Here is a 10,575-nt window from a genome sequence, read left to right on the forward strand (position 1 = left end):
GTGTTAATCCCTTCCCTGCCAGTGATATTTATACAGTAATCAGTGTCTATTTTTAGCTCTGTCACTGTTCCCAAAAAAGTGTCAAAAGTGTCTGATCTGTCCGCCGCAATGTCACAGTCTCGCAATAAAAATGCCATAAATATATCCCCTATTTTGTAGACGCTATAGGCCAAATCCTCAAAAGAGATACGACGGAGTAACTGCTGTTACTCCGTCGTATCCCTGGTCCTAACTATGGAACTGATCCACAGAATCAGTTTCCCATAGTTAGGACGAAGATCCGACATGTGTAATTGAATTACACTGTCGGATCTTAGGATGCAGTACCGCATCCGCCGCTGGGGGCATTTTGCGTCGAAATGCCGCCTCGGGTATGCAAATTAGGACTTACGGAGATCAACGAAGCTTTTCAGCTTCGTTTTTTCTCCGTAAGTTTTATTTTGCAAACGCAAAATTAGGGCTGCTTTTACAAGGTGTAAACTGTTTACACCTTGTAAAAACAGACCTTTCTTGCTCGCGACGCGATTTTTTTTAAATTTAAAAAAAAAAATTTGGCGCCGTATCTTTTTTTTTACCCGACGCAACTTTATTGTCCCGTCGCAATCCACAAAGCCTGACATAACGTAATTTCGCGCTATGCACGTCGGGAAAATGATGTCACGAGCATGCGCAGTACGGCCGGCGCGGGAGCGCGCCTCATTTAAATGGGAATCGCCCCCTGGAGAAGAGGAACGTCTTGCGCCGGCCCGATTTAAGTTACACCGCTCAAAATTTCTAGGTAAGTGCTTTGTGGATCGGGCACTTAGTTAGAGATTTTGCGGCGGTGTAACTTAAATGAAAAAAGTTACGTTGCGCCGGGTTTTTGAGGATTAGGCCCTATATCTTTAGTGCAAACCAATCAATATACACTTATTGCAGTGTTTTTTTACCACAAATTTGTAGAAGAATACATATTCGCCTAAACTGATGAAGAAATTCGTTTTTTTGTTATTGTTTTTTGTGGATATTTAATATAGCAAAAAAATTTTTTTTCAAAATTGACATATTTTTTTGTTTATAGCACAAAAAATAAAAACTGCAGAGGCGATCAAATATCACCAAAAGAAAGCTCTATTTGTGGGGGAAAAAGGACATCAATTTTGTTTGGTGTACAGCGTCACATGACCGCGCAATTGTCAGTTAAAGCAACACAGTGCCGTATCGCAAAAAATGGATTGGTCAGGAAGTGGGTAAATCCTCCCTCAGCTGAAGTGGTTAAACCTTGCTCTAAAATATGAATCTAAATTCCAGAATATGCATGGACAAATTGGCTAATATAGATCTGCGTTCAGATGCATAAAAAAATAAAGCTTCATAAAGCAGTATTTGCTTGTGTGCATGAGGCCTAAAACTAAAAAAAATGCAAATAAAAATAAATAAATGAGGACACTTTTTTTCTTCACAACCTGAAAAAAAAACTGAGCGGACAGGTTAAACAAGGTAAAGTCATTGAACATCCCTGCTGTCTCTATTGTACTGTATTTTGACTTACGGTATTTCTTACATGCTCTGCATTAGGCAAGAAATATTTCAGGACATATTTCTATACATTGATTAACATGAAAATGTGTTTTATAACTGTCATCCCACTGCGTGAAGTCCAATGACAGTTATAATTATGAGTCCCCAACCTTGAGTAAACATTAGCTGGCCTGATAAATGCCACAGCATGTTTTAGTTAGGGCTCAGTGTCAAGTTAAATTTAGATGAAACAAAGGCTTTCTTTAGGCCGCTAATGATGCAGCTGACACAGTGAGTAAAGGTTACTACTTTGGCGCTGCCTTTGTGACCTCCAAGCTCATTGTGGTACCCCTTCTGCATGCTTCAGTAAATTGGAGATGAGAAATAATTTGATTATATATAGTATTATTATACATATGATATATACAAATGATGCTGTGTATAGATCCAAGCTCCGGGCAGCTTGCGTGACTCATGTAGATGCACATGAATGCATTTCATCTTGCATGAAAATTAGCGAAATGGCAGCAGAGCGGCATAATTGATATTATCTTGCCATTTTTGCGTCCATATAATTTTAGCATTTTCCCAAAAGAAAGGTTGAGTGTTATGTTTTCATTTTATTATCTGTGTTATTATTAAAGACCAATGCAAAGCAACAAACTAAACAGTGAACTTCTAATGCTTTCCAGGAAAAAAAGGCAGCTATTCTTAAAGTGAACAGGTCCACTTAAAGTGACACTAAACTCAGTCTTTTTTTAATATTCTATTCAAGCACATATTATTAAAGTGTTACTAAACCCACAACAGTGAAATAAGTCTGTACATGCAGTAAAGCATGCTCGTTATACTGACTGTGGAACCTAAAGGGATGAATTTTCTGCATTGTGTAAAAAGGCTGTTTGATCCTGTCTTCTCAAATCATTCCCTTCTTCCGCAATCTCCAAACCATCTCCTGATGGAATGGAGCCTTGGGGGCAAGCTGCACATGCTCAGTTTGGTGTGTATTGCTAGAGAGTTTTTTTTTCTTCTTGGTAGAGTACATGTAATCAGCACAGGGCAAATCAACACTACCCAGACAGAGGGTCAGGGTCCTGCAGCCTCATAGGACAATCAGGGGAGAATGAAAACTCCTCCTACAAGCTTTAACCAAACACTGATCAAATTCACAAGACTGCTATATACTGCTGATGAGAATAGGTATTTAGCAGTTTATATACATTAAAACTATTGCATTTCCATGTTCTGTGTACTGTGGGAGACCAGATATAGTGAACACAGAGACCTGGGTTTAGTAACTCATAAAAGTGCATTAACCCTCCTCCGAATCACCAAAATAATCTTTTTTGGTAGGTGTGATCTGACTTCCTGTTAGAGGGTGGCTAGTGGTATTTCCATCCTTTATGGTCCCACTGTATGTAGGAATATAGCCACCCTCTCTTGCTCCCTTCTGAGATGGGCATTGAGGTTGGTGGTGTACCAAGGGCAGTGCATGAGACTGCAACTAACATGCGCTGCTTATTCCAAACAACAAGAGCGTAAAGGAGAAGTTTAGAGCTCACAAAGGATGTTACAAGGAGCCGGAGGCAGAAAAATGTGGTAAGAAACTAATTCATGAAAGATAGATTACAGGGCCATTAAGCAGTGGATGTGGATAGATAATTTTTTTTTGCAGCAGCTCATCTTCCCTTCATCCCCTTCATGTCTCTGTTCAGCTGCCAGAAGCAAAGAGAAATGTACAATAAAGAGTCTAGACTATAGCTGCTAGCCCAATATAGTTAAATGAGTTATAATATATGAAGATATAAATATTATCCACCCTGCGTCCCTCTCCCTCCCCCTCTCCCTGCATCTTCCTTGCACCTATGTGTGTTTAATATTTACATGTGACCTCTTGCAGGCAAAACTTTGAATCTCTTGTCTTTGTTGGCCTGGCCGGATGGTCTTCATGGAGAATTCAACCACTGTGTTTTTAATTTATGCTCTGGTCTAGAAAATATATGGTGTCCCACATAAGGTATGATCTCATTTACTTGCTTTCAACTAGCATAGACAGATATTTATGAAATACAAATTCAATAAAATAATGACAAATGTTAATGCTATTTTTAATATACTATAGATGTCTACATAATACCCCCTGAGGAAGATTGTTACACAAATAATGATTGAACCGCGTTGGGAATCCGTTTGTGGCAGCCTATTGTGGTTAACTATATAGGGTTATTGTGTTTCGACATATTTGAATACCATACAAATGAATCTTGTACACCAGAGCTTTTATTGTTGTCCTTCATATGTATTGGATCCATTCCTGTAATTTCCCCTTTTTATACTATCCTATGAATTTGTAAACGCTATACCTGTTTAATAAAATTAAATCAATTCTTTATTCATGAGTTAATACAATTTGTTGTAGCTGCACATAAGCCCTTGGGAGTCCAATCCTGTTTTTTCTTATCAGAGAAATATACAATACCTCTAGAGGGCATGGGATTCACTGTCTGATCGGATACCCAGTGCTGTTGTATGAGGCAGATGAGAGTCTTTAACACTGTGAAAACTTTAAAAGGTAACTAAATCTAAAAGTAAAAATCTTACATATTGTAGCTGATTAATCATTGGGTGTGGTGGCTGCATTATTTTTATTTTTTAGCTCTTATTCTTTTATTTTTATGTGGTGATCAGCCAGTTACACACCTCCTGTCTTAAGGTGGCTACATTCACTCCTCCACTATGGAGGAGCAATGTAGCCTCTTATTGGACAGCAGTATTATCAAGCAGTGGAGAGAGTAATAATGACTAACAATTTAAAGCCCAACTCCAGCTAACACTTTTTAAGCAGTTTTTAAACTGTTTTACATAAATTAATTACAAATTTAATGATTTGTCTGAATCCTCTAATTGACACTTTTGCTAGTCATCATAGGATGTTTGAAAGCAACAGACTTACAGTCCAGATCACCAGGTTATAAACTATGTTACAGGCCGACACAGAAAAACAAAGAATGCTTGCTATGTTAATGCTACTGGCAGACTGTATCATAGGTCATTTTTTATTTGGGCATAGTGTTGTTTTAAGTCCTACATAGGTCTTACATCCATCCAACTTTCATGAACAGGATACTACTTTGATCCGACTTTGTGATAGTCTGACTTGTTCTTTGACCAATCAAAACAATCCCAGAGTGAGACAAATTCCTTTTACTGCTGCTGTAATCACATGTCGGATGTCAAATGTCGGATGGTAAGGACAAGGCTCCTACTTTGGTCCAACTTAAATGATATTCACTGGTCTAATAAAGTCCCATTCAGGCCACTTCATATTCTACATCATTTATTCATGGATTTCACCTGGGCTAATATCCCTACAAGTGTGTCCAGTGGCCCACCTCTGCACTACCAGTTCTTGTATTTGAATATTAAACATAATACAATTCAGACAAAGGAGTAAGAGAGAAAAGTACATTTCAACAGAGATTGCATGGCACTTTGAAACTGGCACTTTGCAACTGGCACTTTACAACTACAAACAGCAGAGACCGTTGAAAGGTTCAACTTTGTCTTTGTTGGGGATGACGCATTTCCTCTTCATAAATATACAATATATTAAAACCATTCCCTTTAAGAAACTTACCTGAATGAAAAAAAATTGCATTACCATTCATCAAGAGCAAGGCATATAATTGTAAATCCATATAAAAAAGCTGAAAATGTTTTTAGTTATACATAGAGTATGTCCAATGCATTACCCAGTGATTATGTTTAAATGCTAACATAAAGTAGAAATTAGATAACTACTGTAATTCAGAAAAAAAATGAACCATTCTTTGCAAGTGTGACATTTATTTTTACATCAACCAGAAGACACCTGCATTTAATGTAACAGTAATGATGTAAAAAGCCCCAAAAATTATCAAATTAATAATTTTACAGTAATGCAGTACGTAGAATGAATAAAACTCCAGGAGTCCTGAAAAGTTTGCATAAAGAATAGCAATGACCTTTCAACAACCTATTCTGTCCGCCGCTGTAGGACTCTGGACCAATTGATTATTAGCATTATAACAAAATGACTCATTAGAATTCATGAGTTCGCAAAGAGACAATTTGTTTCCCTTGCCCAGAGCCCCGGATTACCAATTTTAACAGATATGAGAGATATATATATATTTTTTTCCAGCGTATTATACAGTCTCCAACAAAAATCCTTTCTCTGTTTGTAATAATAGAGTTTATCTTGGTTCACTGACATGACATGAAGTATTATAAAAATGTTGTAATATAAATTGAACTCCTGTCCAGCTGTTAAAATGAAAATCTACTGGCTGTAGATCTTAAAAGGTGCAATTTCACTTGATCTTCGGTGAACATGGATTAACATTTATGAACAGTTGCATAGATGTAGTATACATTTTACAGAAAGGTAAATTGTATTTTTCTGTCATCTGTACAGATTTTATATCGGATTTAAAATATCCTGAAAGGTTACAAAGAAGTTGATAAGCTGGATCTCTGGGACCTTGGTGTATTTATACTTTAAAAAGAGAAAAGGTATAGAAAAGCAATGGCAGATATAAAATTATACTTGCTTCACTGTTTACAGTATGAATAATAAGACATTTACTGAAAGGAAGTAGAGGAGACACAACATTCAGAACCATGGGGATCCAAAACTCTTTATAAATGATGTCTGTTTTTTTTGTTTTTTTTAAATCATTGCATCAGTGGTTACATCTTAAGCTAAGACTGGCTTTCATGTTCATATTTGTTTTTTTATAGTGTGACAAATTTGCATAATTGGTAGGTGTTTTTAGCAATGAAACTGGGGCACCTAGCTCTCATTTTGCTTTAAGTCCATGAGGATAAGTTACTTATAACAATGTTGATGAGTGTAAAAAACAATACAGCATTGCATAGGAACATGCTTTAACATGAGGAAGAATCTTGGTGAATTGTCTCTTGTGATATCTGCAACAGAAGTAGGAAGGGAGGTTATTAACTACTTGCCGACCTGCCGCCGTCGTTTTACGACGGCAGATTGGCTCCCCTGCGCGAAAGCCCGTAGCTCTACGTCGACTCTCGCGCTGGCCACTAGGGGCGCATGCGTGCGCCACCCGCTCGCTCCCGACTCCCGTGCATGTGCCCGGCGGGCACGATCGCCGCCGGGCACACGCGATCGCTCGTTACAGAGCGGAGACTGGGAGCTGTGTGTGTAAACACACAGCTCCCGGTCCTGTCAGGAAGGGAAATGCTGATTTTCTGTTCATACAATGTATGAACAAAAGATTGGTAATTCCCCCTAGTGAGGCCACCCCCCTACAGTTAGAACACACCCAGGGACATACTTAACCCCTTCTCCGCCCCCTAGTGTTAACCTCTTCACTGCCAGTGGCATTTTTATAGTAATCCAATGCATTTTTATAGCACTGATCGCTATAAAAATGCCAATGGTCCCAAAAATGTGTCAAAAGTGTCCGAAGTGTCCGCCATAATGTCGCAGTACTGAAAAAAAATCGTTGATCGCCGCCATTACTAGTAAAAAAAAATATTAATAAAAATGCCATAAAAATACCCCCTATTTTGTAAACGCTATAACTTTTGCGCAAACCAATCAATAAACGCTTATTGCGATTTTTTAACGAAAAATATGTAGACGAATACGTATCGGCCTAGACTGAGGAAAAAAAAATGTTTTTTTTATGTATTTTTGGGAGATATTTATTATAGCAAAAAGTAAAAAATACAATTTTTTTTCAAAATTGTCGCTCTATTTTTGTTTATAGCGCAAAAACTAAAAAACGCAGAGGTGATCAAATACCACCAAAAGAAAGCTCTATTTGTGGGAAAAAAGGACGCCAATTTTGTTTGGGAGCCACGTCGCACGACCGCGCAATTGTCAGTTAAAGCGACGCAGTACTGAATCGCAAAAAGTGCTCTGGTCTTTGACTAGCAATATGGTCCGGGGGTTAAGTGGTTAAAGTAAACCCAAGCTACTCTTCATCCAGATGCATAAAGCCTGTGCTCCATATGGATATAGACTGAGTGTCAAATTGCCTGTCTCTCAGTTCCTTAAAGAAGTTGTAAAGGTTAGTTTTTTATTTTCTAAACAGGTTCCTTTAAGCTAGTGCATTGTTGGTTCACTTACCTTTTCCTTCGATTTCCGTTCTAAATGTTTATTTTCTTCGTCTGAATTTCTCACTTCCTGTTTCTCCTCAGTAAACTTCACACCATCATCCGAGCGGTGATTAGTCAGCCATAACAGCTTACTGAACAGCTTACTGAGGAGGAACAGGAAGTGAGAAATTCAGTCAAAGAAAACAAAGAAAACTATTTTTGGGAAGGGAAATCGAAGGAAAGGTAAGTGAACCAAAAATGCGCTAGCTTAAAGGTACCTATTTAGAAAATAAAAAACAAACCTTTACAACCCCTTTAATGTCATAATTAACCTGTTATATTTAAGGGTTCATGGTTCATGATAGGATTGTTAGGAGAGTGAATATGATATGTGGAAGTGAGGCAACCAATGCAATGTCAAGATTTGTTAATTACATGTGATACTTCCAATTAGGATATAGAACTTTTGGGTGGCATTCTTCGCTTCCCTCAATTTGGCTGTCTTTCTTTTGTCCCCTTGTTTACCCAAGGAATTGATTTTGGACTGCATTGATGGCTGTACATACTGTATATGGATAATACTTGTCAATAAATTAAATATGAGAAGGGGGGGAAAAAAAGGGGGTAACCAAAAGGACCCCGGGGCTTTTGAACGGTGCAAATAGATAATCAGACAAAATTTGATTATAAAATTAGAAAATATAATTTATTACACAAATAATTAATATGCCATAAATACGATAAATATGAAATACATCTCGATTAAATACGTGATATCAAGACGAAGCATTGTTTAAGTCAGCTCTACATGTTTCACTCCGACGAGTTTCTTCAGGAGCTTTCAGACATACAATGCTAAATATCAAAAGAAAAAACAAGACATATAATTAAATGACTGTTGAAAACAATCATTTATATATCAATACATTTTGGTAAATAATGTCAAAAAAGGGGGAAAAGAAAAATATTGATCATGAATACATCAGTTATTGTAGATAATGCATGCTCAAGGATCTCAACTACATATAAACAGGGGCCAAAAGTAAAAACAATAATATTTACTTACCAAAAAGGTAAAACAGCAAAAGACAGCAGACCATACAGGAAGGAACCAGAGTCCTCAGGGAAAACAGAATAGTTCAGGAGAACCACAGCAGGATTTTAAGCCATTAATAGAATTAATCTGAAAAATCAGCAAAGCACATGTGGAAACACATATGCAAACTACTCTCAGTTGTATTATGCAACAGTGGGTAAAGAGAATATACACTCCAAAAACTTGTTATAATGAACAATATATGTAATATATATACCTGTCAATAGTAAGCAAAAATGCCTATTGTCAGTAGAAAGAGTCTAATGTTTGCCATAGATATGGATTGAAAGAGGATAAAGGGGAAGGAAGACACTCTCACAGCCCCTCAAATAACCTGATCAAAAAGCGGCATCCGCTCTGTTAAGAAAAAAGGGGAGAAATAAAAAAGTATATTATAAGTAAATAGGGATAGTTCAGTGCCAAAAAATGCACAGAACAAACAAATCCCTAATGCTCACAGTGTGTAAGCACAAAGCCAAAAAGCTTGTAAGGTAAATACCTGATTAGGACAAAGTCCAAAGATGAAAAGGCAGAGCCACCTAGATAGCTGTGCATACAGCAGCCTTTCCTTGCATTAATTAGGTCTGGTCTCAGCTGGAGCACCTAACACAGCGCTTAGGCTTTAAATCTGCCACCACGGCGATGATTGACCAATCAGAGCGCCGCAGTGCAGACACATGACCTGGGCGTCAGCAGAAGGAAAATAATCCACCCAGCTGACAAGCTCAGCTGATCCCAATGTAGCCAAAAGTAATGACAGCACACATGAGACCAAGGAAAAGGTCTCTGTGGGCGGTCCAAAAACGATCGGCGCCATTTTGGTTCCCTTTCCCCCCCTTTGGGGGTATGGGCGGTTACCGTCAGTGCATCGGCGTTACGTGCCATCCGAGTGATGTCCTTATTGGGCGTCGCCCTGTTGTATGGCTAGTATCCATCACAGCTGATCAAGTGGGTGTGTGCAGCATCTCTTCAGTACAGGCAATTGTGCTGTCTGATTGAGGGCCCCGCCCCCACACTGGTCAGCTGACGTGACGTTGGGGGCAGTCTGGTGCATTTGCTGGACGTATTTAAGCACCTTCCCAGCTCTTCAGCCAGTGGCCATTTTCTATGCAGGCCTTACAGCTGTCACTAGCTGTGGCCATCCTACTCGCATTCCAGGTATCCTTTGTTAATTTTAATGTATTTGTTATGCCCTTATCCCCCTACTATGTGGGTCACTGTTTGATGGACCTATTCATTCATTCATTACAGATACCTACCTGTACTATAAGGATACACTACAATTTTACTTTACCCATGGTCGCTGTGCTGTCTGGGAGGGATGCTTTATGCGCTCTGCTGTTTGCCTGCTGGTCTGCCACCTCTGTCCCGGGACAGGCATATGTTTGGTCTTAACTGTATTTACATTACCACTTTGACATACTATGTAAGTAACCAGAATTGACTTACCTCTTTTTTGGTGGATCCAATTTTAATACCTTGATCACTAATCAAATCTGTATTCCAGATATCCCACTACATCCGCCCCTGATGAGTGTTTTTCATATACACGAAACGCCGCGTCGGGCTTACAAAGATGTAGCTATATGCGTTTATGGGACCCATTCTGATCAACCAGTACTTCTATGATCTATTTACATTTTATACTTCACCTATTGCATGGTTATGCCCAACCTCTATGTGGCTATATATGTTGTCATGGACTGTTATTTATTTAATGTATTTTTATATCAATTATTGTATTATGTATGAAATGTATGTTCTGTACTTTTGTACAAGTTATTTGTTTCTACCAAATATTCTACTTTCTCAATACATGAAAATTTCATCTATGGCTTGTTTCATTACTTTGTCCCCATTCA

At 38.3% G+C, this 10,575-nt stretch overlaps 1 long non-coding RNA gene across 1 annotated transcript; it reads left to right on the forward strand.

The window, feature by feature from the left end:
• The first annotated feature begins 9,543 nt into the window (after positions 1-9,543).
• On the forward strand, positions 9,544-10,260 carry LOC120913609. Its single transcript, XR_005743544.1, has 3 exons — positions 9,544-9,871; positions 9,965-10,139; positions 10,221-10,260. It is a non-coding gene; the product is annotated as an uncharacterized LOC120913609 (long non-coding RNA).
• The last annotated feature ends 315 nt before the right edge of the window (positions 10,261-10,575 follow it).

This window comes from Rana temporaria, chromosome 9 (assembly GCF_905171775.1).
Source record: "Rana temporaria chromosome 9, aRanTem1.1, whole genome shotgun sequence".
NCBI lineage: Eukaryota > Metazoa > Chordata > Amphibia > Anura > Ranidae > Rana > Rana temporaria.